Source organism: Mus pahari, chromosome 17 (assembly GCF_900095145.1).
Source record: "Mus pahari chromosome 17, PAHARI_EIJ_v1.1, whole genome shotgun sequence".
NCBI lineage: Eukaryota > Metazoa > Chordata > Mammalia > Rodentia > Muridae > Mus > Mus pahari.
The window spans coordinates 6555723-6580991 of NC_034606.1; the positions used below are offsets into that span (position 1 = coordinate 6555723).

At 42.4% G+C, this 25269-nt stretch overlaps 1 non-coding gene across 1 annotated transcript; it reads left to right on the top strand.

The window, feature by feature from the left end:
* Positions 1-13038: 13038 nt before the first annotated feature.
* LOC115062435 lies at positions 13039-13180 on the top strand. The gene has a single exon (XR_003842397.1). It is a non-coding gene; the product is annotated as a small nucleolar RNA SNORA48 (small nucleolar RNA).
* The last annotated feature ends 12089 nt before the right edge of the window (positions 13181-25269 follow it).

Genomic DNA, 25269 nt, shown 5'->3' on the forward strand with positions numbered 1-25269 from the left:
TGAAAATGACCGAACAGTTGCCCTCTTAGTGCATCAGGCAAGCACGTAAGTCCCTTAGTCTGAAAATGAGGGAACAGACAAAAACTCACCACTCACATCCTCCCTGTGACTCAACTCAAATCACCTATGACCACTGGCATTCACTTCCTCTTCTTGGAAGCAGAGAAGAGTCAAGATTTTACATCCTGGGACACATGTGATTTTTGTTTTTGTTTGTTATTTCCCCAGTGTTAAGAACAGTTTTTGCCATATAAACATCAATGTTTAATAAATATCTAACAAATTTATTAAACATTTAGTCCTTGCTTCATTTAGCGGCATTAATCCAGACCGAACAGTGAACAAAAAAAAAAAAAAACATGGCTACCCTCAAGGCAGCTTTCATTTTGCCAAAGACAACCTGGGGAAAGAATTACAAATAAAATTACAACTTAAAATCTCTAGACTCTAGTGGGAACATGTAGTGAAGTGGCATTAGGGGTAGCTGGTGTCTGCAAACAGGAAGCAAATAGCATGAAGGTAATGGCAGTGGTAAGCTAGAGATAAAAATATTTTAAGCAAAAAGAATCGGGGGGTAAGAAGTCTGGGGGAAACTCATTCTAACACCCACTTCTCCACAGTGTCTAGAACAATGCCACACTACACAGTACCTGGGAGGGAGGGAGGAAGGGAGGGAGGGAGGGAGGAAGTGATGGATTAATGAACCAGCAGAATGAGTAAAGGTTCTGCATTCTGGATTATTTCTGAATCAATAAAAAATTGGCATTTGAAAAATTTGAAAAATTGGCATATTAAAAAAAAAACTTACTTTATTTTTAATTGGGTGCTGTGTATACATGTAATGCAGGTGCCATCAAGGGCCAGAAATACAAGATTCCTGAAGTAGGGACCCAGTCAGTTATGAGCTTGCCCCATGTGAGTTCTAGGAACCTTTAGGTCATTAACAAGAGTGCCACATTCTCTTTACTACAGCCCTTCGAAGCTTGTTTTAATTCCAACTTGATGGGAGAGAGACCTACTTATTGGTAAGTTATTTTTCCATCAATGAAATGAGTCAATTCATGCCAGATTAAATTATATTAAATGCAGGTTTATTGGGAAGCTGCTCTCAGGCAAGTTCAATGGCCCCAAAGTCTGAGCCCAGGGGAGTTGCCATAGAACCGAGAAGAGGGGGGACTGGGAAAAGAAAGAGAGAAAGAATGTGGACAAAGAGAGAAGAGAAGGTGACCAAAGAGAGAGACCAAAGGGAAGAACCTCTGGGAGAAGGGCAGTCTAGCCCCTGGGCTAGAAAGTTCGTGGTTGGGGGCATGGTCTGCCAGGTAGAAATGGAGGAACTCGGGGAGAGCCTGGAGGTCAGGTCTGCTTTGATATGTAAAAAATACACCTCAGTCCTTTGTCACTGGTTGAACTAAACCCTTGAGATGATTGGTAAGTAAGGACAAATCCCCTGTGCTGTCAGGTCGGAAATGGTTCCTGGGGAGCTGCCTTTGACCCGGAGGCGTTCTCTACCCAGCAGCCCCTGCCCTGGCCAGCACATCAAAAGCCTTTGAAGAAAAGGCTCTGTAAGGAAGACTTTACAAAAAGGTCCTCTCAGCGCTCTTCAGGAAAATGGTTCACATCTACATGGAAGGCCAAAGATTCCAAAACCCTGACATTCGCGTTCACAATTTTCATGAGCGGAGTGGGAAGACCTCAAATCCGTTACACTTTTTGAGGCCGGCTTCCTGTCCTTTTGTCTAGGGGCCGGCATGGCTCCTCTTCTCACCCGCCAGTCCTGTTCCCGTAAGCACAGCCATTTTCTACTGTATCTCATTCATATGTCCCCAACTGCTGGTAGACTAGGGGTGCAAACTTTAACTGGATCAACCCCTGTACCTCATCCGTGAAGGTTTTTTGATCTCGTTCTGTTTTATTTTGCCTGAATACCAAAGAGGCTGCCTACCTCCTCTCGTAGATGCACTAGAGAGACTCAAGAAGGTGGTGGCTCCATTTTTCTGCTATCTGACAAATGCTGGTTTTGACCATATGGATCCTAGGGTCCATATGAATTCATAGGACCATATGAATCCCATCTAGTACTTGATTTCAGAGCCTATAGACAACTCTATGATAATCAACAAAGCCAAGAAGAGGAGAGGACTGAACGGGAAGTCTACAGGCTTCTCTGCCGGCTTCTTGTTCTTAGCTCCTTCAGAACTGAGGACTAGCTAAAGTCTTGTTCTATCAAATGAGTTCCTGTGCCTTGAGTTTACGTGTCTAAAATAATACATTTGTCCAGAACTAAGCTAGTGAAATTTTAGAAACTCTAGGAGTCATTAAGGTTATCCAAGACATCCCCAAGCACTGAGAATGCTAAGTGCTGGCGAACCCCCTGGCAAGCAGTTTGTTTCCATGGAACACATCCCACTCCAGTCTCTCAGACTCCTCTTCCTATGATCCTCAATCCCCAAGTGGTTTCTGCTTCTGGAACACCTACTATCATCTAGAAACACACAGAAAAGGGCTGATCCTCTACCACAAGATAGACTTTCAAATGCTTCGATATAGCTATTTTATTCCCCCTAACTCTTAGAAAGCATGTATCAGCTAAAAAATATCTGCCCCAGATTAAAATAGAGATCTGAACTTAAATATATACTTATCTGCTAGATATCTAGCCTTGAATGAGCTGTGTACCCTTTTTCTCCTCTACCAGGGGAAATAAAATATTTTAATGGAGTGTGTAAGTGTTGAAAAGGATGAAGCACAGTACCTGAGTTAGAGAGACTGAGCACAATGCCAGGTAAAGTAAGGGCTCGAGAAGTGGCAGCTGTCGCTGAGGCTGCCATGGAGTCCTGACTACGCAATGTACCCTTCCCGTTCTGGGTACTCGTCATACCCTGGGGGCGCTCGACATTTACTAGACACTGTCATCTGACCCTCTCCAGAATGAAGTGGACGGCTCCAAATGGGCATTGGCCTGAAGAGGAGAGTTCTGTGGGCACAGCCCTTGACTCTGTCGCCTTTCTATGCAGTTAGCGCCCACCCCATTTTCAGAGTGAGCCTCGGGTTAACCCCAGCTTCTTGGATTCTGAGTTCCCTCCAAGAAATTGTTTCTTTATTCTGTCTTTGTGGAATTTCAGTTTTAGCCAGGGGCAATTATGAAAGTTTATTCTTGGTTATTTTTTGCTTATGGATTTTATCCAGGATTTCAAGCTGCTAAAATCATTATGACTACCCTAAGACTGGTACTCACTCTGAATTATGTGAGGTCGAGGACTCAGCAAGGCCATCAGCTTACACTGCCAGCTTTGTGTCTCCTGTAATCTGATAAGGGCATCCTCTGGTTTTGCTCATGTCTTTGATGAAATGTTGGCTAAAATGAGCCAAGATCAAAGCCCAGTAACCATTTTAATTGATATCAATACTTACTGTCATATAACCCATAAATTACCAAAAGCTTTAATTAATACATATGGCCTAAGTTAATTCTTAAGACTGCCTTCTAAGGTATTTTAAATATTTTGCAAGTATGAAAACTATAGTTCAGATAGATTAAATCCTATGACCAACGTCACCTATCTGAGGAGGTAAGTTGGAAGGATCCAAAGCCAGGTCTTTGGACAACAAGTTAGTTTACTTCCTTCACAGTGAGGACACTTCACTCGCAGGCTGCTAGGCCTGCCCTACTCTGTCCACAGAGAATTCATTAAGACCATTCTGAAATGATTTCCTTGAGATATACTATGAATTGGACAGTTCCCTTTAAATGGTTCTCACGTTACACGGAGTGCTTTTGTGTGATGGCTGTTTATTATCACAGCACCTCCCTGAGTTTTTCTTGAGATATCATTAGAATGTATAAGTGGGATTAGCATGAGATGGACCTGCACTGACAGCTCGTTATTGTGAGCATCCTTTTGTCCTTTCACTTTACCTTTTCTGGTTGAAGACTTCCTGCATTGTTTTTGTAAACAAGAGGCAAGGGAGAATTGGAAAACATATTAGTGTCTTTTCAAACCTGTCACTGAATAGCAGAAAGGCCATGCCCCTTCCATGACAGTTCCGATCTACTAAAAGGCTCAGTGTCATTACTTGCAGCAGCTTTTGTTTTTCTGGGCTCTGACCTCTGGACTCCTGCCACTCTGTCTGTGAGTACATCCCTGCTTCTGTCTGTCAGCATCTAGCAGCCCAACCTCTTCCTGCTACATTTATTTGTTAAAATCTGACTTCATTGGTGGCACCTCTAATATGAAACAACTTTGGTTTTATTTATAGATTAGTTTTATATTCTGATTTATTTGTCTGATTTTCCTTATTAATTTCATTGAAGTAGAATGATAATTTCATTTTTTCCTCAATTCTTCCATGCTCTCTGTTTTTACCATCCTGCCAGGGATGTTCCCAGGTATCAATGGAGAGCTCTGGGGCACCTGCATAACAATCAACAGCAACCATATTCCTCATGTCTTGACCAGAAAACAAAATAAAGAGTCACTCTTAAATGCTGACATGGCTGATTTCTGTATCACGAAGTGGACTTTTTTTTTGTCCTGCGGTAAAGAATTCTATTCAAATGGTCCAAATATATATATTTGCTATAATTCTTTGAGACATGCCCCTCCCTCAGAAAAGAGGTGAGATTGTATATTAAGAATGGGCAGAAATGAGTCACATCAACTATGAGCCACATAGGCCAATTGTGATCACTAGACTATAATGAAAACCAGGTGTTCTTTGCTGCTCCAGCCATCTAAGGCACAAGTCGTCCTTTGGAAGTATTCTACTTGGACAACCATGCCCCAGCTAGGTGTCTCCTACTAGAGTGATGGTGGTTCTGCTGGGTCTGCTTACAGAGGCCACTCCTGAAGAGAAAGGTACTCCTCAGTGGGCTCTGCAGCCCACTGCCCAGGGTCAACAATAAGGACCACCCCAGTGGAGAATTCCTAACCTCAGAACAGCTCAGGCCTCCCTAGAAGGACAGCCCACGAATGGAGGCTGACAGCTACCGAAATCCTTGGAAAGTTTCACCCCATGCAATGAGGAGAGTCAGAGATTGGAGGGAAAGGTCCTGGAAATAGCTCCATCTCAGAATCATTGTGAAGTCCACTCGTTCCTCCTCAGCGAACTTAGGTATTTCCCAGGTAAGAGACAGATGTGATTCTACTCCACTCTTACCTACAAAACCAGGGCTCTCATGCCACTTGGCTTTTGTGGACAGGGTTTTGGGGGCAATGTGGTAGTCTCAATAAGCATGGTCTCCATGGGCTCATCTATTGAATGTTTAATCACCAAGAAGTGGCATTGTTTAAAGACTCGAAGGATTGAGAGGCATGGCCCTGTTGAAGGAAGTGTGTCACTGGGGATGATGGACTTTGAGGTTTCAAAAGCCCACACCAAGCCCAGTTTCTCTCTCTCTCTCTCTCTCTCTCTCTCTCTCTCTCTCTCTCCCTCCCTCCCTCCCTCCTTCCCTCCCTCCCTCCTTGCCCCCCCCTCTCTCTTTCCAGAGCAGGATATAGTTTCCAGCTACTACTCCAGTACCATGTCTGCCTGCCTACTTCCATGTCCCACCCCACCCCCCATGATGGCAATGGATTAAACCTCTGAAACTGTAAGGCAGCACCCCCCCCCCAATGTTTTATTTTATAAGAGTTTCTGTGGTCATGATGTCTCTTCCCAGCAATAGAACAGTGACTAAGACAGGTTGCCTGAGGTCTTCAGCACCACTGAAGACCATGGTACCCTGACCCAGGTACCACTTGATCCTTGATGGGTAGTGAAGGACTGAAGGGCAGCAGGAAACCTGCCTGACAAACTAAAGGCCTGTTCTCAGAAGCCTCGAGCTTTGAGTAGACAACAGAAGAATTTGAATGCAAAAGGACATGTGGCCTAGCTTATTCTTGATTTCTTATACAACTCGGCAGGTCAGCTCGGCATGCAAAACTTAGGTAGATATTGTTTGTGACATGGCTCTAAAAAAGTCAACTCTTGATGGTTGAAGGAAGAGACAAGAGGTTGACTCATCCTGAACATTTTAAGTTTGATAAGTGCTGACTGCTTAAAATAATGATGATTCTGTCAAACTTTTAAGTACAAACTCTCTACCGAAAGACTTAGGAAAACAATCCCAAATACTTCAAGCCAGAAATCCAAAATTTTGTATGGTTTTCTGTGCTTTGTACCCTGTCCTTTCTGTGTTTAAGATACCAGTGAGGAGTAGATGGGAATAGAGAAAGAGTTGGAAAAGAGCGAATCAGAAGAGAAAATAGCCCAACCCACTCCTTAGCTAGAACTTGACCTGGTTTCTGTGTAGAGTTTGGCCCATGTGTCTCAGAGGCAAGTGAGCATGTGAATGTGGGAGAACCAGAGATTAAACGAAAACAGAAGCAACAGTGGAGGCTTCCATTCATTATAAAGTGTTCCTGAAGAACTGTGTGAATCTTGAATGAGGTATCCTGGCTTATAAGATAACAGATTCTTTAAGCCCAGAGCAGCGTCATCCCAGGCATAGATGACTGACACAAGAGACCGTGGGGCCACAGGTGCTCTGCGGGAAAGGTCAGAAGACAGTAGAGCAGCATCAGGAACACTCCAACAGTTGCAGTGTCTGATGAAATCAGATCACTGACTCCTTTTCCTTAATCCTCTTGCATGTGAGAAACATCAACAGGCTGCTCAGCCAGGTGGCACAGTGCTTTTATCTGGTGAGTGAGTAGCTCATCAAATAGATCTTGAGCCCACTGTTTGAACCTATGTGATAAAGACCTGAGCATGTGACAGTTCCTACCTCCACCGTGTTACTAGTCTTCATAATGGCCACTCTGGGTAATGTACTATAAGGAAACATGTTCCTGTGTTACCTTTTTCAAAAAAAAAAAATACTACTTATAACCATGACCTAACAATGTAATTGTGTTGAAGACTCCATTCTAGACTGAGGAGGGCCTCTGTGAAGAAGACATCACTCTCTTTTTCCATACCAGCAATGCAGTGTCCCTCTGTAAGCTCCCAAGTAGACAGGGCATGGAAGAACTGGTTAGGTTTTTTGGTTTTTGTTTTTCTTTTTCAGGAAGGTGGCAAAAAGGTGCTGAGTTTCTTCCATTCACTGTTTGGGCATATCTGGTTGGACTGGCTGGTCTATAGGGATGCATAGAACGCCCTCTGCAAGAGAGGCATCTCCTGGGCTAAGAAGCACTCAATTGAGATTTTTGTCTTGTATCAGTTAGGAGTGATTTATATGAAGCCATGGGAAGTAGAGACCCTTGGAAAATGGCTTCATGTTAAATGGCTTGTTTCTTCTTCATGGCTACCTTGAGCATAAGATGGAAGCTGTAGATCTTGCTCTAATATTTCGAGCCTAGGAGAAGGGAAAGGGGACATTGTAGTGTGCCAGTCACTGGGCGGCTGCTTCTGAAGCTTTCCTGACTACGCCGCTCAAGACTTCTTGAATGTTAATTATTCAAATATAATATTATATTAATTATTAATATTAGAGGTTTGATATTTAACCTCTTCATTTTAAAGTAGTTGTAGGATAATTATGGATGTTATTTGTCATCTTAAAGATCTCTTTATAAAAAAATATTTATCCATGTGCGTATGTGTGTGTCTGTGTGTGTGTTTGTGTGTGTGTGTGTGTGTGTGTATTCTGTCTTCATGCACCCCAGAAGAGGGAATCAGATGCCATTAGAGGTGGGTTGAGAGCCACCATGTGGTCGGTGGGAACCTCTGGAAGAAGAGTCAGGACTCTTAACTACTGAGCCATTATCTCCAGCCCCAAGATCCTTTTATTCTTATATTTACTAAGAGACTTTTTAGAAAATAATAAATGGGTACTAAATTTTGCCAAATGCCTTTTCTACTTCTATTGAAGTGATTATGGGTTTTCTATGATGCTCTGTTAATATAGGGAATAATGTAGATTGATTCAAATGGTGTTCATCTATTTGAATACTTCAGAGGAACAGCTGGATTCAGTTTGGTAGTGTGCTGTTAGACCCCTGCGTTCGATTCATGATGGAGACTGGTCTTCACTCTCCCTCAGTAACGTGTTTGTTGGGCTGATGCCCAGGTGCTGGACAAACTGCTCAAGATGGAGCAGGTTGCTACTGCATGGGGTTAAATCTATTATTCCGTCTTTCTTAAATGTCTGGTAAGATCCTGCACTAAATCCACTTGCAACTTAGGTTTTCTTTATGGTACTATTTTGACTGGAAAATAAATTTGCTTAAACACAAAACTACTATTGCATCTGTCTGCCTGGGTTATATTTCTTAAGGAATTTGTCATTTTATGTAAGTTTCCAAATTTATCTTCATGAAAGTATTTGTAATATTTTTCTCATTCCTTTGATATCTGAAATTATCTTTCTTTCACTCTCAATAATGGTGATTTTTCCTTCTTAATCCATCTTGTTAGATATTTGTAAATTTTGCTAATCTTTTCAATATATGAATCTGGAAATGTGTTCTATTTCTCTGTTGTTTTATGCGCATTGATTTCTGTCCGTGCTGATTTTTTACTTTTTAATTTCCTTGAAATTGATTGGTTCTTTGTATGGTTTCTTAATGTGAGAACTTAAATCATAAATTTTATATTTTCTTGTCTAATATAACCCACGAGGCAACCCAACTCCCCCCAAATATTAGATCTTCCCTCTTCAGACCCCTCAGCCCCAGGGTCCCACTCTGCTTGCTGCGTGACTACAAGCCATGCAGAAGAACATTAACTTATTATACTCCTATTTGTTTTTAGCTCACCCCATTTTGTGCAGAAAGAACACTTTAAGAGTTTGGTTTGTGGGTGTCTGCTGAGGATGTCTTTATGTCTAGTGACCAGATGTCTGGCTAACCCATAGCTGTCAGTTATGTGGTTAGTGTGTAAATACCAGCTTCATCCTATTCATTTAAATTAGTGCCAAACCCATTATTGATGTTAGAACAAGTTGATTCACATTAGTTAAAACTGTGTTTATTGATGATATAATTCCATCAGTTATTGAAAAGAAGGTGTTAAATTCTATAGCTGTTGTTTGTAGGTGAGCATTTCTTTCTTTAGCTCTATACATTTTTACATGCACTCTAAATTTGCTATGTAAAATATATTATTGTCATATCCATATATACATATAGCTATAGATATATATGTCTTCCTGATTAATTAAACTGTCATCATGAAGCAACCATTTATCATTGTGTTCCTAGCTTGGAAGCCTGTTCAGTGTTGTATTTACATCCTCTTTCTGGCTCAGTGCCCTCATCCTGCTACTTAGAACATGCCTGGGCCACCTTACTGAAACTCTGTCTTTTTTCAGGCAATAAGTGATTAACTTTGGCCTTTAATTTGGTCTTTTAGTTTCTGCTTTATGTAAAATTTATTTTTAATTATATGTGTATTTGTGTGCTGTGAAAGTGAACATACATGTGGCATCAGGAGGCCAAAGAGAGTATTGGATCCCCTGAACTTAAATTACAGGTGGTAGTACTCCACCAGCTGTGGGTGCTGGAAACCAAGGAAACCAAACACCAGTACTCTGCAAGAGCAGTATGCTCTCTTAACCAATGAGGCATCTCTCCGTCCTACTTTCTGCTTTTAAATGGAACAAATTCATTTACACTTAATATAACTACTGATGTGATTAAATATTGTGTCAGATACCATCTTGATATTCAGTGTCTAGTTTTACTATCTGCTTATGTCTTTTACCTCTTGTATTAGTTTATTTTTAATATTCCATTTTCACTCCTCTACTTTCTTTGCATTAATTTTTAATTATCTGCAGGCATAATGCTATTGTGCAATGTGTAGAGACCATCTTGTATTATTCAGATGCTGATGTCTGTGTCTCCATTTCTGGTTGCAGTCCTTATTCTGAGAATCTCCTGTCTCAGTGTTGTGTAAACATTGCTCTTCAGTTATTCCTGATTGATCAATAAAGAGCTGATGGGCAATGACTGACCAGGGGAGAGAATAGGGCTAGACTTCCTCCCGGCCAGGGGAGGGGAGGAAGAGCGAGGTAGGCAGATTCAGCTAGGAGGGGGGCCCAGGCGAAATCATAGGAAAAGAGCTAGAATAGAGAAAGCCACAAAACTCAAACGTCTTATTTTGGCTGGGAGGTCACCAGATCAGTTTAGAGGATTAAAATATATTAATACTGCTCAGTTGTTATACCTTAAAGCTGTTAAATAAATAAAACAGTCCTATCCATTATTTGGGAGATAGTCGGGTTAAGAGAAGACTGCCACATTTACAAATTAAGCTTCACAACGATCACTTTTATATAAATTATAAAATGCATCCTCAATTTAGTACTGGTAACTTAAATATTCTAATCGTTTATATGAAATGTAAAAGTATAATAGAATTTTACTAATCCTACCTATTCTTTTTGTCTATTTTTGTTATTTAGTTGCCTAACTAAGTAATTAAATGCCATTATGAATGTATCAATTTTTGTTTTATAAATTTCATTGATTAGTACTTTCATCCCACTATGTGAGTTTGGGGAGTGGGGTTGCATTCACATGTGTGTGCACATGCACACATACCATGGTTTGTATGTGAATATAGAGAACAACTTGTGAGAATTGGTTCCCTCCTTTCACCATGTGGTTTCTGCAAATTGAACTCCAATCATCTGAAAGCATCCTGAGCCACTTTGCTGTCTCCTTGTTTTTAATCTCATTTACATACCTGATCTGATGTATTTACATAAAATCTAGGACCCACAGATGAGTCAGGAAAAAAAATGAGCTATTTGTCTGAGACCTAATGATAATATTATATCCAGTTGCATTCACTTTTCATGAAAATGATATAACTAATTTTTTATGACTGAAAATATTCTATTTTGTATAAGTACCCATTTTTTAAAATCAATTCTTCTCTTGATTGATATCCAGGTTGATTCCATAATGTGGCTATTACGTATAATGCAGCAATATATTAATGTGATGTGTTGACTTTGCGTCTTTCCCATGCATCCTCAAGGGTAACATAGCTGGGTGGTATGGGAGATACTAATCTCCACAGGACTGAACTAGTTCACATTCCTGTCAGCAGCATGCAACTGGAATCTTTGTGTGGTTTAAATTCTATTTCTCTGATAAATTATGAGACTGACTTATTTTTCATGTTTACTGGCCATTTATACTCCAACTTTTGATAATTTTTTACTTTACTGGTTCACTTAATTGGAGATTGAACTGATTTGTTGTTATTTGGGATTTTGTGTTCTTTTAAGCCTTAGATATTAATCCTTTGTTGCTGTATAGGTGGATGTAATTTTTTTCTCTTCCTTATGGCTGCTCTTCACTCAATTGTTTCCTTTTCTTGCACCTCAAATTTTGAATTATATTTTCAGTAGACAAGAAATTTGGAGTTCCTTATCTTACAGGTTTAACTGGGGCATGAGTCAATCCATTGTCTTCACCAACTATTGTTTCTGATGAAAAGTTACTTGTTATTTATATCTGTTTCCTGTTTTGTAACTCTAAAGACCTATATTAATGCTTCTAGAATTTTCCTCTTCATCTTTTGTCTTTTAGTGATTTGACTTCATTGTATCTAGGTGTGCTCCTCTTTGTTTTAACTCTCATTCATGACTGTGTATTCTTTTGGTTCTGTCAGGCTTATTTCATCCTCAGAGGCAGGTCAATTTCAGATTAGAACTTTCTTATAGCACAACCTCACTGTAGTCATAAAGGGATGACTATAGTGTTCACTGAGCTGCCTCTACTCTGGTTCATTTTGAATTCTTATACTCCAACACTATCTGTTAGCTCATAACTTCAAAATGGTTGATCTCTAGAAAGGTAGGTCTTTCAAGGGAGTGCCCATCCTGACCTCCGAACTACTAACTCTCCTTCGGTCCTAAGGGCTTACAAATTTCAACTGCATCAGTGGCCCACTACTCTTCCATAAAACATCTTAGTTCCTCAGGGCCACAGTTGTCCTAGGCCCATACTCTCCTAAGCTGTGCCATGCAAGTGCCCTTGGGCCATCCGAGTGTCCAGTCCATGCAAGTGTCCAAACAAAAACCTATGCCCATGGTCTCACTTCCTGCGTCTCCCCCTTTTCAAGATTACAGTCCTGTGCTTTTATTCCTTATTCAAAAAGTTGCTTCACACAATAGTGTTTATTCTGCAGAAACAACTAGCATGCTAAGGTCACCACTGCTTCTGAATGGTGACGTAGACAATGGCATTTAAGCACCTTTTATAACAGAGCTGTTTGATTGTTTCTGAGATAACAACAGTCTTTTAAAACCTAGAGCATATTCTAAGGTGTTATAAAAACCATTAACTGAAGGTCATAAAGAAGGAGCTAAAGATATACACCACAGGTACGAGGACAGAAGATAAATTATTGATTTTGTTTATCTATATAAAACTTTAAGGACAACTTAGTTATGGTTTTTAACTCTCCATGAACCTGTAAGCTAGTAACAAATGATGAACATTTAACCAGATAATTATTCCTAGGTGTTAAGTATGTAGACATTCTCTGTTATAAACCTCTTATTTAATTTATGACTTAATTTACTGATAAACTCCTAGTGAATTTTTTGCCATGTGATCACACACTCTGAAAGTTCTACAAATATTGAAGACAAAGAGTAGAGATAGGCCTCCATCCCCTCCCCACCAGACTTCAACTTAAAGCTGTACAATTCCTGTTAAGATAGAACAAAGGATTACTTTACCTAGCCTCCCACTGTTTTACTATGAGGTGCTAAACTAATGACTATAGCTTCTCCCCTCAGAGCAACCCAGACAGCCAGATCAGATGTAGAGGTAAAGTACCTTACACTTTGGATGGATAGCAAATGGTTTATGGCCTACTTTCTGAGTGGAGACAAAAATGGGATAAAAAGGACCCTTCAGTGGTTGGTTGTATGTTTTGGCTGAAAACTTTTATCGTCAGAAGTAGAAATTGACTGCCAGAAAAGGAGTCATTTACCTAATTTTCTGCTTTAACTACCAACAGAGGCATAACAATAGCAGTCTTTTGAGTATTTTAAAAGATATTTTAATTTTTATATTTTAGAAATCTGTGAAGATCCCCTGGCAATGGGTAAAAGAACACCTTCTTAGTGGTGGTGTTCTTACTTCACTCGGGACAAGCAGGAGGCAGTCCTTTGCTCATCCTAGCTTGATACCTGGCATGGTGGTCAAAGTTGTTTTATGCCTAGGACATACAAAAATCAAATCAAATCAAATCCAGGCAGCATAGCATGAGTGTAGGAAGAGAGACAGAGACCTGCTGACTGGCATGTCACCCTCAGACCTACTCTCTGGTGCATGGCACAAACAGGCCATAGACACCCACTTGCCATCACACCAAGCAGCATGGACAGAAGATGTCACCCAGGAGCCCACCTTGTGGCCAGCCTGCAGCAGGAACCACCACAATGTTCATGGTCAGATTGGAGTGAAAGAGAAGTGAGCAGCTTGAGAATTATGAGGAGAGATGGAACTGGAAACTTGAGGGTAAAAAGGAGAAAGGCTGTTGTGAGTGGCCAGCCCTGCCAGAGTGAGCCTGAGCTGCCACTGAGGGCCATGTCTGAGTCCATGGTTACACAGCAGCAGGGTCAATGTCAATGTCTGTAATTCATATATAGAATATAGGGATGTCCCTGGTGGGGGTGAGGAGGTCAGTGCAGAGCCATTGGAAGATTCCACTGGACCCCTCCCCTCCTAGAAGAGACAGGTCAGAGAGCACGTACGCCAGAAAGGAGAGGCTGAGTAAGCCCCTACTACCTCATTCTCTAAAGACCAATCAGTTTAAAGGGTGCACTGTTGGCCAATCATATTGTGCCTAGTTGCTGATGCTCTATTCTACCCCTGGAAACTGTATAAAAACTCGCCGAATGGACCACTGGGGGTCCCCACCTCTCCTTTAGGTCTGGGACTATCCCAGTACACTGGAACAATAAATTCCTCTTGCCTTTGCATTGATTCCCAGTCTGTGTTGTTCTCAGCAGTCCCTGGTAAGCTAAGGCTCATCAGAGTCTTACAGGGGCAGCTGTCAGGGGCCACACAGATGTTCAAGAGGCTGCACATAACTAGCACTAGTCCTCACTCTAGTTTTCTTTGGATCTTAACATGTTTCTATAAAGCAGTGATTCTCAAACATTAATGTTTACATGTTGAATCACCCACAAGGCCTTGTTAAATACAAGCATCTTGGCTCCATTGCCAGAACATCTGATTTGATGAGGCAGGAACTAGCTTCAAGGAAAGGGAGTCATTGGTGAAAGCTGCAAGTTGTTCATATATGCTACAGAGGAAATGGGCTGAGATAGTGGAGCCCAGGAATAGCAGGATGAGAGACAAAGATACTGGCAGCTGGCTATACGGCTCTAAGAAATAAGGCCAGGGATGGCAGAGTGGTTGGCTAGCTTCTGTCATACCTTTACCCCTCAAGAGACATATACTAGATAACTCTTGCTTTGACCTAGTCTAGTATGACTAATTACAGCAGATTATCTTATAAGTAAGTAAGATTTCCAACAAGCTTATATCAACAATTTATATCAAGTTATATATCAACAAGTTTATATCATCTTAGGAAAGAGACCCCAGACAGTCTCATAGACAAAGAGATAAACAGGAACATCACAGTTACTTCTCGGTAGTTGAGAGGAATGAAGCACTTAGTAATATTAACAACTCTTGGGACATCTGCAAGATTGGAAGTCGCTACACCAATCAAGGGCTAGCAGCTAGCAGAGAGTCGGATCAACAGCTAACAAATCCCAAGACAGAGACAGATAGTTTCCAACAGCACTTGACTAGGTTAGCAAAATGGAAACAATGTGTGATGACCAAGAGAGCACACAATGAATGTTGGGTCCTCTCAGAACATCATCTTGGTTTTCAGCTATGGCTTCATAAAATGTGCATTCATGAGTTTGCTCCAGAAATCCCCTGGGACTCTCTCTCACTAACACAGAGTTTTACTTTCTGTCTTTACCCAATCTTTATAATTTGAAAATCTCCACTTTACTTCTTACTCTTCTATAGACCTCTTAATAAACTTTTCCTTTTCCTTCATCATTTAGACAGGACTGAATCATTAACACTCATTGGTGTCTCAATGAAGCCACTGTTCCAGGTTGATCCCAGGTGAGTGTGCTGGGTCACTGTGAGTCAACAAAGTCCCACCACTATCAAAAATCCTGCCATGATAGGTAGAAAAAGAACCTGAGAATTTTAATTTCCTATGAGTATGGAGATGAAGCAGTCACTGCTCAAGTTGAAGGTGGATGATGCTTTAAGATCCACTGATCCATTGTTTTCAAAGCAAGCCTGTGCACACGCTCATCTGTGATTATTCTGTTATCATCAGGGAGTCATCAATGCCATGATAACTCATTACTTCACGAAATTCTGTCATCCATATTCCCAGGGTTAGGTGGAAGCTGTTATCCAAGAGCAAGGAAGCCATAAAGGACTCATTACATTAACGATGGTAGGAATTCTTCCAGAAGGAATGGCAGCAAGGAGATTTGAGGGCTTCCAATCCTAACTGCTGTGAATAAACAGCCATACACATGTGACTGGGGTCTAGCATTCTCTCCTTAGTGACCTACACCAAGGAAAGCTAATGACAGCAAACTACAGATGTTCCTAATATTGAGTTGGTCATTATCACTGGCAATAAATCTCTAATTCAGATAAAATGAAATTTCATAACCCAAGGGTGGACTGTTTTCTTTCTTTATTAGTTGCAAAACTAAAAGAGAAGCACCCATTATTGCTCTGCCTTGAAATAACCTCCCCCCACCCACCCCCCACCCGTTTCATCAGAATGTGAAATTCTCATATGAATTCCCTATGCTTACTCACAACTCTCTGGGAATTGAGACTACATCTTTGTGCTTCTACACTCAACCAATGTTTATAGAAAATAAAGGTTTTCACTTTGCTCTGGAGGAGGGGGTGTCAAAGATGTTCAGGATACAGTGGCTTCACATAGAAAAGTACACTATTGAATGGAGCTGTTTCTGCAGGAATTCAAGGATGTGACAAAAACCCTTCACACGAGCCTTCACATGAGCCTTCGAATTCCAAGAGTGCGGTTGCTTTCAGTCAGAGAAGGTTCTGCTTATATATTGGCAGGATTTTGGAAGAGAATTTGGGTTTTGAGAGACACATGTGAGAGCAAATGCATTATAAGGTTCATTCTGAGTATTCCAGGCATGAACAAGCTGAAGCAATGCCATAAACACACATATTCTAGATTCAGAGAGTGAGATTTATTATGAAGACCTGGCTCATGTGATGGTCCATTGTACACAAGCTACAGGCTAGAGGGCAGGAAAGTCAATAATGTAAATTCCAGGGACACAAGAGAAATCTATGATATAAGCCAATCAAGAGTAGCAGGAGGTTCATAGACTCACCCATGCAAAGAAATCAGACTTCCCCACTAGGTTGATTTATGCAAGCCTTCAACAAGATGGATGAGGATCACCCACATGGAAAAGGCCATCTGCTCCATGTAGCCCACAAAGCTAAACCACAATCCCATCCTTAAACATCCTTCCTTACAAACACGCCCAGAAGTATTTAATTAGTACCAAATGGACAAAATTAATGTCCCAAGTTCTATCTTTTTTATCAAAGTAAGTGGATTAATTCTCATGTCAGAACCATGCAGAAGAGTAGGGAAGATGGGTTAGAAATGAGAGGTAAGAAGACTATACAGGGCAGATTTGACAAGTCAGGGCCTGAGAACTTCCTCCATGGTCTGTAGGTAAGTTATATTTTTTATGTATGGGAAGAACATAAAAAATGTTGCTTGGTGCTTATCTTACCACAGCCATGAATCAGTCATTTATTACAGGAAAGCAGAGGAAATAATATGGAAACTATTCCAAAGGTAATAAATAGTCCAAGTACAAAGGTCGAAGATGGAGCCAAGAAGACAGGCAGGGGGACATCAGCACAGTCATAAAGAAAGGGCAAACAATCATCCACTATGTGGAGTTTAAAGAGGAGGAGAGGATTTTACAAGGATGTTGGTCTCACTGACCAAAGCAGGAATGTCTGGAACAGAACTATATTTCAAGGCCAGAGAGGAAATACAACTAGCCTAACTGTAGACATTTGGGGCTTAAGCTTCTAGCAATAGACAAGACAGACACCATGAAGGAACTAGAGAAGTCAGATTAAGATGGAGCTGGGCCATAAGGACAGATGTGTTATCACAGCAACAAGATGCTCTAATGTCTCCAGGACTGAAAGGAATGTACACACGGATGAAGAATTCACACAGCTACCCAGGGCTCATTCACCTGGACATGTCTCCCTGTGAGAGGAGAGTATCAAGCATTGACTCACAGTGCTCCCACTCAGAAAAAAACAGCTGACATTTTCTTTTTCTCATATGACATTGGCAAAAGTAACTTGCATGATCCCTTCTTCTGAGATCAGGCAAATACAGAAGAATAATTCCATACATGCTCAGAGCGAAACATCAGCCATGGAGCTACTGAGGTGGATCAGTCCATGGGTGAGGGTCCTTGCCACCAAACCTGATGGCCTAGGATCCACCATCTGCCTCCCACAAACTGTTCTCAGACCTCTACACACATGCACCCCTGCACTATACATATACATATACATGCATTTACATGCATATACATGCATATACATAGACAAACATAGACATACACATATACATACACATATATATATTTGGATAGCCATATGTATAGTGAACCAAGTGTACTAGTTGCCAGCATACCACCCCTAAAAATGGAGAGTTCAGGGTACTTGGTGCAGTCAATCCCCACTTAAAGAAGAGAAAGGGATGGACAAAGCTCTGTGGCCAGACCCTCAAGCAACTCTTTTGTGGGACAATTAGAACACATCCCTGAGACCATGAGAAACCAAACAGAACTACACTGGATTCTGACTAACCTCAGTGGAAGGCACCTGGAGAGGGCCATTCTCAGAGGCCCAGGCTAGAGCCAACTCCCAGAATCTGTGGCTGAGAAAGGCCATTGAACCTGACCTTGAAGGAGATGGGCTAACCTTCAGGAGCAGCAGCTTTGAAAAGCAACAAGGCTGGATACATACCAAGCCAGGCCGAGGAAGGAGCTACAAGGTGAAGTAGACTACAGGGCTGTGGGAAAAGAAGAGCTGTAAGACGGCTGCTCGTGGTCATAGCGAAGTCAAAGGACTGAATGAAACCTGATGCATGTCCTCATTTTTCTGCTCAGTGACTATGTGCTGCACTATTCTGGTCGCCAAGCAGTGCGTTAGGACTTGAGGGGACACTGAGAGCCAGAAAGTTCTCTGTTCCCAGGAAGCTTATCTTCCAGTGTCGGCATGTATAATAAACAAGTGAGCAAAGAAACAAATGAGTGAAAGATAATTTCTAATTATACCTACTTCAGATAAAACTGAACAAATTATATTTAGTTCTTCCCTCTGAAGAGAAGTGACCAGAAAAGGGGTGTAGGGGGCTGGAGGGTGAACGCAGACCTGGAGACACAAGTTGACTCCAATCTTTAAGACACACAGGCCAAGCAGATACAGATCTGAAGTGTTTTGTGACAAGATCAAGTTCTCAGAGAAAGTGGGGGGAGGGGTGGAAGGAAGAATTTTGTTTTGTTTGTTTCTCTTATGTAGTAGTAGTAGTAGTAGTGTGTATGTGTGTTGTATGGTGCATGTATGTTTTTCTGTATGTACATATATATGTGCATACATATGTATGTGAGTACATGTGTACATGCATGCACGGAGAGGTCGGTATCAGGTGTCTTCCTCAACCATTCTTCACCGGAAGTTTTCTAAGAGATGATCTCTCACTGAACATGGAGCTCACTGGCTCAGCTAGGCTGGCTGGCTAGTAAGCTTCAGGAACTTCCTGTCTCTGCCTCTCCAGCGCTGGGTTACAAGTGTGCACCACCACACCCAGCTTCTTACTTGAGTTCTATGGATCCAATCTCAAGTTCTCATATGTATATTGAAAGGAGTTTACTACTGAGCCAGTTCCCCAGCTTCTGCTTTGTCTGATTATTTTGTCATAATCTCATATAACTCTGGCTGAGGATGACCTTTAACTTAGAGTCTTCCCGCCTTCTACACACACACACACACACACACACACACACATATGCACAACTTTATAAATACAACCTGCTGAATCTACTTTTGTTGTTTGTATATATGTGGTTGCAGGACTGACCACTTTGTGTTGGGGGGCTTTTCCTTGAGAGAGGCCAATTTTCCCTTCCCAGTAGTCATTAGTTATCTATAGTTCTTTGTTTAGGGGTGAGACCCCCATGAAAATTTCCCCCTTCCTGATTAGTTCACATTTAGGACATAGGAGCCAGATGTTTTGAGCTGGACCGGACTTGAAAGCCTCCTTCCTACAGTCTAGCTTCCACAGTACCTAAAACGTGACCTGCCAAGGGAGGGGAAACAGTGAACACTCCTACCCAGCTGGGACACTTCGAAACTACAATAATCAGCATGGCCAGCTCACGAGGAAGTCCCAGTAAGTGGTGCTCCCATGTTGGAGGGAACCAACAAGGCCCACTCAGCAGGAGGAATGTCATGTCTGGTACTATAAAACCAGCCAGCTTCCCTGGACTAGGGAGGTCATGGACCTTAGAAAGGAATCTACTGCGTCATAAATTGTATCCTTGTACCCACAGATAAGTGTAGCTTAGATCCCTCAGCAAAGAAGCTCTTTATAACAAACACAGACTATCACAGAAAAATCACAACAGGACACAGTGTAGAAATTAAGGAAGTATAGGGAGTCTGGCCCCAACATATATAGCAACATAAATCCTGCATTTTTTGATTCACAGAACATCATGGAAGAGGGGAGGAAAGACTGTAAGAGGCAGAACACTGTGGAACAATGTCCCCTAGTAACAGATGCATAAACAGGGCAGGGACATTTATGATCTTTAAGTCTTAGGCAAGTCAGGGGCATTCAAATGAGCTGGGCGGCTGGAGCACAAGGGGAGGCAGCCACTTCTGAGGTATGTGTTGCATTACCGTCCTCCTGAGAGAGGTCAGCCATTAGCACCTTCCTTGGTAGCCTGTGAAGAAACCTTCACAGATCCTTCACCAGTAGTTAAAAATAATTATCCTAAAATCTCCTGCTATTTATAGGCAAATGATTGTATTCTGTGAGCACCTGTGAGGATTAGCATTTCTTAACCTTTGTGCTCAGTAATTTTGTTTCTGTCATTTATCTTTTAGATTTACTTTTCAGGGCTAGATTTCCCATTCATCCGTGCATGGCATGGAAATATTCTCCACACAGTGACTATGCCTTTATTAGAGGAATTTTTGAAATTCATGTGGCTTATCAGTCATGTTCTTTATGTCTTGGAGGGTTTTGTCTTCAAAAGAATTTTCTCATCACAAAAATCCAGAGATGTTCTGTTAGATGAGTTGTCCTTTGCTGTCAATCACAGCCCAACTGGAGTCTGGAACTGTGTGTGGTATAAGCCAGCTGGAGTTCTAGTGTAACTTCCTTACCAAGAGCACCTCCATCCTGGCTTCCTGGTGACATCTTTGGCTGCCTTGGGAAGCCACGCCTGGAAATTACCTTCCTACCCAGTCTCTTGAGGTCAGTGGTCAACTCGACTCTGCTCTTACTGCATTATTTCTAGGGAGTCTTTTCATGTAGAAAAAGTTCACATGATCCCAACCAGGAATGCTTCTCTCATCCACATGTGAGTGGCTTGCTCTTTTTCTTCTATACGTTTCTCTGATGGAATCCCTCTGACTCCCAAATTGATTCTCTTCCAATTTCAACAGGAACCATATACAGATTTACTGTAATCTGGGCTCTGTGGAACCAGGAAAGGCAGTCTGTGTTCTGATAAAGCAAGGGTTACTCTGGAGATCCAGTAGAAAATTCTACAAGGGACAGAACAGTGAGCTATGCCCCCAGGCACAAACACCTGACACCACGAGCCCTCAACTCCATCATTCTGTGGCCATCGGTCACATAGGCTGTCCAGACTCCATCCCCCACAGTTACCTGGCAATAGCCAGGTATGCTCCTCCCCACAGTTACCTGGCAACAGCAAGGTAGCCCAGCCCACTGTAAAAGGGGCTGCTTGACCTCTCCTCTCTTGCTACTTGTGCTTTCTCTATAGCCCGCTTGCTCCCTCTCTCCCCATCCTTTCTCCCCTCTCTCCACATGGCCATGGCCCTCCTCTGCCTCCTTACTCTTCTCTCTTTCTCTCTGTCTACAATAAAGCTCTAAAACCATGAACCATCTCTTCTCATCAGGATCTGCTGGGCTGGAGCAATGGAGCAGGTTTCCCCCTAAGGAGTTTCAAGTCTAACCTCCTGCCAGGAGGCCTTCCTGTGCTCTAGCCATGGCCACCAGCCAACCGAAGCCACCTGCCAAGCTAGCAGCCTGAGCTAGCCAGACTCTCACCCACCCAGAAACCACCCAGTGCCTTCTGCCCTGTCCTTTGTCCCTGAGGCCCGGGGAGGCTGACTGAGCGCCCCCAGGGCCCCCACTTTGTTCTCAGCTCTTCTCAACATCCAGTGGCATCTGGAATGTCCAAGACTGAGAGGCCCAGAAAGCCCAGAACTGACTTTCCTGTGGTACCTAGCGGTTTGTGGTGCCCAAGAGGCGTAGCTGAGACGGCACCTTCTCCACCCCCAGATCCGGATCCAGGGCCTAACAAGGACCAACGTCCATCCTGTCCATCCTGTGGCAGTTCTGTGTATTCCTGCGGCAGTCTCCTGAGTCTGCCTGCCCAGAACCCTGGAGCAGGTCATCTCTCCCACCCCTTTTAGTCCCCCATGACCGGTGCCCCGCTGCACTCCCTGGATTAGAACACAACGTGAGTCCCACAAGTGCTCCCAATGGGATGGGAGGCCCAGTTCATGATCCATGGCTTCCTTTGCTTGGAATAAAACAAGTCTTGGTGAGTGCTGGCTGAATGGACGAGATAACAGGGATCTGCTGGCTCAAAGAAATTGGAAAGCTGAAACAGAAGTAAGACCCTCAGGCACTTCTGCCCTACAAACCCACATCCTTCAAACTAATTTCTCTGTCCTCTGTATGTTAGTTCAGTTGTCTGAGAGGGAATTCAAAGATGCAAGTATGATGGTCATCGCTCTCAAGCACCCTTCTTCAAAGGCATCAGGAGACAGCAACTTTTCAGACCAGTGGGGGTCATGGCTGGGATGCACTGTTTGTCTCTGCTCTGTGCAGTATCCATAGTCATCTGCTTTAGAGCATCAGCTCATTCAACTTATGTGGTACTCACAGTGTGGGCCCTGTGCAATTGTGACTTGCCACCTCCCTCGTATCACCAAACCAAACCTTTCTTCTCATAGTCAAGTCTAGTGACACATACCCCATCCCCAAAAGCAAGCCGGGTCTCTGAAGTTGCCAAGGGCATTTCTCCGGCCATCCTAACCCAGCAGGTAAGGCTGTGACAGGGGCATGATGGATTCCTACCCAGGGAAGAGATGCGTTCCACTCTGGAAGGAGTGGCAAACACTCATTGTCTTGCATAGGCCAGAGGAGATTTGCTGCCAGGTTTAATGATGAGGTCTCTTGTCTCTTGAGAGCTATCATCAACCCCTCATTGTTAAGTAACTGAAGAGTTTAAGTTGTAAGTTAGAACCAGGAAAAAACAAACAACAACAACAACAACAACAACAAAAACTAAAGCCCTGCTCTCACTAAGTAGCCTGTGCTGACCCTGAGCTCCAGATTTGTCTCAGGCTTCAGCAGCAGCGTTATACACATGGCTTCAGAGTGGATCGTGCCCAGCCAGATGCCCTCTGTGTTTTGGGTTTTCTCTTTTCTCTTGATTCTCGTGATATTAGGAACTAAGAAGATGTTCATACTTTCTACCCCAGGGAATGAACCCATAGCTATAGGAGGTAAGTGTCCTAAAGCACTGGATTCTTCACACTCTTAAGGAATTGCTTTCTAGAACTTTCCCTTACTTCCTAGAACATTAATGTCCCATAGCGGTGCACACAAAAACACACAGGTATTTTGAAGTGTGTTTCACATAAACCCGGTATGGTGGCCCACACCTGGAATCTCTGCCCTTCCTGTATTGCATGCATTTTAATAAACCCACACTTGCTCTGGCTAGGTACTGGCAGTGGCGGCTTCACCCAGCCCCCACGGCTAGCTTATGCTTTTCCCATAAATGCCAGGAACTGCAATCACTCTACACAGACCATCCATACCTATGGCTGGCTCTGCTGACCACCAGTGATGCCTCGCACCTGTGCCCTCTCTCTTGCCCACCTGAATCATTGTGAATGGAAAACACCAGACAAACTTAATATTAGAAATCAGCCAGATATCACAATCGCTGGGCTCAGAATCTATTGTCTTAAACTCATCAGCTATTCTATGTTGGAATTCTTCTGGTGGCAGAGGGCACAACCTGGGTCTAAAAGCCCCAGGCGTACATAGTATTGTCTTCTCTGTTCCACAGACTGGCCAAAAAGGCCCTTTCTCTATCTTGTGTCCTCCTCTTCTTCTCAGGGACCGGGAAAACCTGCCTCCATATATTCACCCAGTGATTAGCTTCTGCCATCTTTATTTAACCAATCAAACAATTAGGAAAATATATTTTAGTTATCAGTTCCTCCCTACAATACTGCTAGACTGGCCAGCAAGCCTGAGGAGTCTTCTCTTTCTACCTACCCATCACTGGGATTACAGGTTCTACTGATCTAGCTTTTAGGGGAGTAGTATAGATCTAACACAGGACCTAATACTAGTGCAGCAAGCCCTTGCCATGTAACATTCTCCCTAGCTTCCTCCCCCACCCCACAATACATACGTACATACATATTTTAAATTATCTCTGGATTATTTACACTGTTGAACATCATGTAATAGTTAAGACTGTTGTTTAGGGAACAATGTCAAATGGTGTTTGCAGGTATTCACTACAAAGGAGTCACCTGAGGAGTATCTCTCTGAAACTGTTGAATTGGAAGATTCAGCGATGTGGTGGTTCTTGTTTTTGATCTCAATACTCAGAAAGCAAAGATCTATGGATCTCTTTGAGTTTGAGACCACCCTGGTCTACTGTAAAAGTATTTTTTAATTCACCTAAAGTAATTGTCATCTCAGAGCAGCTCTGCCTGCTAAGGTAGGCCTAGACTTGAAAGTTTTTCATTTCTGTTCAACCTTATGTAGGCCTAGAATGTTTTCAGACTCATAGACTTACTGCTGAATAAACTCACCCTTTCTAGCTCTTTCTGAACTCTGGATGGCTGATTTAACTCAGCTGTTCTGGCTCAAAACTCCTCTCCACACTATTTCTGACTGGCTTTTCTCAGCTTCTAACTGAATTGCTCTGCTTGGCCTCAAACTAACTCTAGCAATCTGTTCTAATCTTTTAGCTTCTTTTCATTCTCTGGCTTATTTTGACTTAATCAGTGTCTAGTTTTTTTCTCCCTTCAACCTGTCCTTGTAAAACTCTCCCAGTAAAAAGTATTCTCTCATTCTGTGTCAGCACTGTTCTCTCTTAAGTAGCCTCTCTTTTCTCTGTATTCTCATGGGAGTTGGGCATATCCCATTCTGTCAAATCTTTCTCTGATTCATCACTTTGTCTGTCATCAATTAGACTTCACTTTCAAACATGGGTGCTTCCTTCTACAAACTAACTTTACCTACATTGTTCAGGATGAAAGGTATGTACTAAGTATATGCAGTCCTGCACTGCATGAAGAGCTGAGTGCCAGCACCCTTCCTTCTCTGTTTCTTGATTGCAGGTGCCATGTGAGCTGCTGCCTCAGGCTCCTGCTTGTGAAGGGCTACAAACCCTTCCTCCTTAAGTTGCCTTTGTCAGATATGTGGCCCCAGCAATCTGGAACGTAGCTAAGAGGAACACTGAATTCCCTTTGGGTATTGAGATCTGCCTGTCTGAACCCAAAGGGATTTTACATCGGCCATCCATACTGATGTCTGGGCATGTCTGTATTCCAGCCAGAGTGTCCATGTTGCTGGACTAAAGGTGTATACTAAGCCTGAGCCACATCACATCTAGAAACAAATTTTCCAGTAATCAACACAATGTCCAGGTTCACAATATGATCAAATATCCCACAACAGTCTATATCATGAATTCTAGGCCAGGACTACATAACAAGACTCCAGCTCAAAACAAAATTAAAACAAGAAGTCTTTGTAGATGTGCCATCCAGGACCTAGAGAATAGTCACAGAGACCTTTATGCATTGGGCAGAACGAGGACCAAGTGAGACACAGAAGGGAGGTGGTTGGCTACAGGCAACAGAGAGA